Source organism: Geospiza fortis, unplaced genomic scaffold (assembly GCF_000277835.1).
Source record: "Geospiza fortis unplaced genomic scaffold, GeoFor_1.0 scaffold237, whole genome shotgun sequence".
NCBI classification, from domain to species: Eukaryota; Metazoa; Chordata; class Aves; order Passeriformes; family Thraupidae; genus Geospiza; species Geospiza fortis.
The window spans coordinates 4,174,175-4,179,235 of NW_005054319.1; the positions used below are offsets into that span (position 1 = coordinate 4,174,175).

General features: G+C 37.3%; 1 long non-coding RNA gene across 1 annotated transcript in view; it reads left to right on the forward strand.

Moving 5' to 3' along the window:
* Positions 1-2,687: 2,687 nt before the first annotated feature.
* LOC115947813 overlaps positions 2,688-5,061 on the forward strand; it is a 7,082-nt gene continuing 4,708 nt past the window's right edge. The window contains exon 1 of the long non-coding RNA XR_004081671.1: positions 2,688-2,752. This is a non-coding gene — a long non-coding RNA (uncharacterized LOC115947813). The remainder of the gene's footprint in view (positions 2,753-5,061) is intronic.

Consider the following 5,061-nt stretch of genomic DNA (forward strand, 5'->3'; position numbering starts at 1 on the left):
ATGTGGTTACTTGCTGATTTTTCAGGTAATATAATTTGTCTTTTTCTTTTTTTCCTGTCCCTCTTTGGATAGTTCAGTAACTGTTCTGATTCAGTTTCCACTAAGAAGTAATTTATCATGTCATTTTTCATTTTAAGGGTTGAGGAGCACATCTGTTATGGCATTTGTCCCTATGCAGAGAGTCAGTGAAGACAACTGAAACCCTTACATCACATTTTTGTGGTCTATAAAGCTCATTAAATATGAAGCCATTCCTGTGGGTTTCAGTTAGAACCAGATTCCAAGAGCACTGAATGAAAATAAAAATTTTACGATTATAGATTTCATAAAGTTTTTATTTCTAATCAAAAGCATGAGCTATGAGGATGTTCATAGTAGCATTGTATTCAAGTATAAGACATAAAATTCTGAATTTTCTCAATGCAGAAAGAAATAAAGTAACTGTTGGGCCATCAGACTGGATATCAGTGTCAGCCACAGGGAGATGGAATAATGCTCCTCACTGTTGGGAGGAAGACTCACCTCCATGCAGGTGTTCCTGTTTCTTGTGTAGGCAAGACATCAGTCACTTGCAAATCTGGCTGAGTGTGATTTCTGTTAGATTTGGTGAGATGGATAGTCACCCTGAAGGAAAACAGTTCATCTTAGAGACATGAACATCTGTACAGTCTCAATAATACATTCTTAGAGAATATAGATCTATACCAAAAATATAGATACAAGTTAAACAATACAGGTGTTGTGCAGTGTTTTATAATCCAGAATTGATTGGTTGATTTTGCAACTTGCTCACATAGATGTCTCCCATTTTTAGGAAAATGGTGCAAGCATTTCATTTCCTAAAACAACATATTGTTGATGGAATCACTGTCATTGATACCCAGCCATTGTATTAAATAATACTTTTGTTTCAAATCTAAACAATCAAACAGTTTTTATTTTTTAAGAAGCATTGCTTAGTAGTTTCCATGCAGGAAAGTCTTAGACCATCAGCATGTCCTTTTTTCCCCTAGTTTTTTTGTTGGGTTTTTTTTTTAATTTATCAGTACTTGAATAATCTGGTATTCTTAAACCCCTCAGGCAAACTCTTTGACTTCCTCTGCCTGGCAGATGGGTTTTAGCCATGTATTGTTTCTTAAAATGTTTATGTTGTCACACTGATATATTTTTCTCAGCTGGAAAAACATTTTTGTAGAAAATCCTGTTTGCTGGTTGTCTCGAAGGTTTTAAAAGTTCTTGTACCTTTCATTTAGGCCAAAAAAAATTTACATGCAGGTATTTTATATTGCTTTGGGGAACACCAAAGCTAAAGCTTAGCAAGTCAAACATCTTTTATGAATGGTGCTTTTTTGTATGGATAGGAAGCTAGTTCCATTAAAATAGTCAAAACCCCCAAGAATAAAGATATGTCTCTTCTAAAAATGTTGCAGGGGTTTCTCTCAGATTAACTTTGAAATCGTATCCTGAATTGTATTTGCAGTTCAATTCTTGACACATTTGAGGGTTTGTGGGTTTTTTAAGATTTCTAAATGGTGGGTTTTTTAAGATTTCTAAATGAGCTTTATCTACCCCTAGCATCAAATATTACTGGTTTTGGAAGGCAGTGGTTGTTTCCATTGTGTAACACTGATAGGGGCACTTATGAGTCATTGAGGAAAAAACACCAGAATGTCCCAGTCAGGAAAACAAAATGCATCAAAAATTGCAAAGGTCCATCACCTCTGTAATTCTTCTGATCTGAAATACACTTTGCATTAGAACTTGTTCTACCTGTATTAATTATGCGCAGTACTAGACACGAGCAGGATGCTTTCTAGCATGAAAGCTGGGCCTAAAATAACAGAAAAAGAGGACTTGGATTCAAAGAACATGGGCTGAAACAGATCATGAATGGAATTTTGCATGAAGCTGGAGAGCGTTTTTCTATCTCAGGAAAGTGAAAGAACTTGATGTAAATTAACTCTCAAAGGAGAGTGTGCTGATTAAGGCCAGACTGTTCCCACCCTTAGAAGTAGCCACAGTCTGAATTCCCCTCTGCTGCCTAACTCCAGCTTGGCATGGTTAGATGGATTCTCACACACCACTCTCCAGTCTCAGCAAGGCTTGGGAATTTAAAATTCCTGATTCATCCTACAGTGGGAGCCTCAGCTGGGCTGCAAACCATGCATGAATCCTGCTCTGGCTGCATGCACATGGCAGCAGCTGATGGATGGGAGCCCCCACAGTTCCTTCTCCTGCCTGAAGAAGCCTCCTCAGCCAGGTCCCAGTGCACCAGGGTTGGTGTCCCCTGGCACAGGTGGCAGCCAAGTGACAAGCTGAACTTGCTGATGACACACAGTGTTAGAAGGGTCACACGAGGTGCTCGTGTTGATTCACCAGTGAGTGAAATGCAATGGCATATCTCCACGTGAGCTGGCTCAAATCTTGCTGCTGGCTAGTCAGCAGTGCACAAATCTGGGTTTAATAAATATGGAACCATAAATTCAGACAGGAGCAGGAACTGGCAACTAATGATTTTGACTTATTGTGGCCTCTGAGCTGTTTGTGCAGCTGTTCATGAAGCCATGCTGTAAATCAAATCACTCAATCCAGATTTTTAAAGTTCTGTCTAATCCAGTCATTTTTAACCAGAATTGTTCCATTGATTAAATTCATGCTCTGGACCCACAAACAGTTGCATTGGCACAACTGCAGCACTGGTAGACTGTGACACACAGATGGTGTGGAAGGAAGGAAGGGAGGCTGCTGGATGGTAAGTTTGTCTGTGGGGGCAATATCCCTGTGTAATTATAACCTTACTCTGAACCACAGACTCCATTAATTTCATTTTCTGATCCCTCATGCTCAGCCCTTCTCAAACTGAGCCTATACGCAGGCTTACCTGCTAGTTACATCTCATCTATGCAATCCTAGATCATCTAATGGTAATAAATTGATCAAGATTAAATGTGAACATGTATTTGCATTTCTCTCAAGGTTAGTGAGCTATGAGTTTAGACCAAGCTTTATCCTGGCTTTTTACTGGCAGCAGGAAGACAGAAGATATCGACTCTAACATAAAACCATCAGGAGGAAAACTACTTACCAGTCCTTGTTTTTGAGGGTTTTGGGTTTTGAATAGCTTTGTACTGCCAAGTTGAATTTATACAAAGAATTTCATGCCACATTGCCATCCAAAAATTAAATTTATTGCATCATGAAATTGCAGTTATATACTGCTGAGAGTAGGCTTTCAGCTGCTCTCATAGGTTATTTTTGAATATACCTGTTGAGTCTAGGGAAAGGGGATGATTCTTTGCTAAAAGGTGATGTGTAATATTTTAGATTCTTATGGTCTCTAGCCAAGAAAGGTCTCCATTTATTACAGCTGTTGCAGTTAGAAATAAACAAATGGGTCTTAGGCAAAAAAACATTACTTAAATCCTTACATTCTCTTGGTTATATGTACTGCTTTATACCTTTCATATGCTCACAGATGTAAGAATAATCCCTTACACATCTATTCCAAATAAAAAGGTTTGGGCATTTTCTTACCATAACTGAAGTGTACTTTTGATTTAAAAAGCAGATCCTCACCTTAATTGTCTTTCCCCTGCTGTGTTTCTCTTTATAGTCTTAATGAAAGAAAAACTTTTCTCTAGGCACAAGAAGATGTTAAGCAAGGGAGAGTCGAAGTTAAAACTTGGCAAGAGCTAAAACAAAGAATTTTTCCAAGGAAATGGAGGAGACAGGTCAAATTAATTCCTTATGTAACTCCATTTACCTCAGTACAGTTACAGGAAGGATGAATTTGGTACCTTATACCTCTGTGGTCAGAAAAAGATTTCTGTGATCTCAATCAGCACAGTACAAAATAATAATTCCTAAGAAACAGAATTGTAATTTAAGTCTGGTAGAACTGCCCTTGTTATTTTTAGTCTATTAATATGATTGTAAAAGAACAATACGTCTGCAGAACAACAAAAAAAAGTCTTCATAAAAAGATTAGTACATGATGATTTGTAGCTTACATCCTTGGTAACATTTTTTGTGGAAAAAAGGAATTAATGACAGACTGCTAAGATGGGCAGGGACAGCAGAGGCAGCTTCTCTTTCTTGTATGTTCCAGAAGCTTTTCTCCAGTTTGCATTGCAACTTCAACTTTTTCCCTCCAACCTCATCCTTCTCCTCTGACCACCCCTAATTCAAATTCTCCTTTCCCTCAAGACTGATTGGGTTCCACTGTGTGTGCAGGGGCCTCTGTGGCTTCTGTTTACTGATGAGTTTTTTTAGATTTTTCTCCTCAGGCAGAAATGTTCAGCCCCTTGGGACAGGTAAAAGAGAGATGTTTAACCTCCACCATAATTTCTTTTCAGATTTTCAATTTCAATATGTTTAAATTTGAGATGCTTTAAAATAATGCAAATTCACTGTGAGAACCCAGCCTTCATATACCAATCTGTAGTACTAAAGTGTAGCTGTACCCAGAGATTATTTCCATTTAAAAACCTTATTATGAAACATCATCCTTGCCTCTCCTCCCCCCTGCCAAATTCAGGAAATACTTTTAATATCAATGTTAAGATCTTTTAATACAGTAACATTAAAGCATTCATATAATGTATTAGTGCAGTGAAATTTAAGTCAACAGTCTGTCTTTTTTATCCTTAACAACTTGCAACTATCAGTTTTAATGCAGAGGAAAGTGTCTGTGTATACAAGCATATAAAAGATGTGAAAATACAAAGGCATTTATTGAAAACAGACAAAACCAGGAAGATGATAAAATAGCAGAAGGAAGTGGCCTCACATATAAAAACTTTTGCTTTGTATAGCAGAATTTATCACTAAAAGCTCTGGCTGGCAGATTGCCATGCTTTGGACTAAACAAGGAATGTAACATAAAAAAAATTGACTTAGTGTACAAAACACAATAGAAACAACAATGTCCTACAAAGTGATTAAATTAAACATTTTTTGTTTCCTTTTAATGTGGATCTTTAAAAGTTTTGTTAGATTTTCAAACAGCAGAAATCTTATTTGCACAGATGCAAGATCTCCTCTTAAGGATGTCTGCATTGA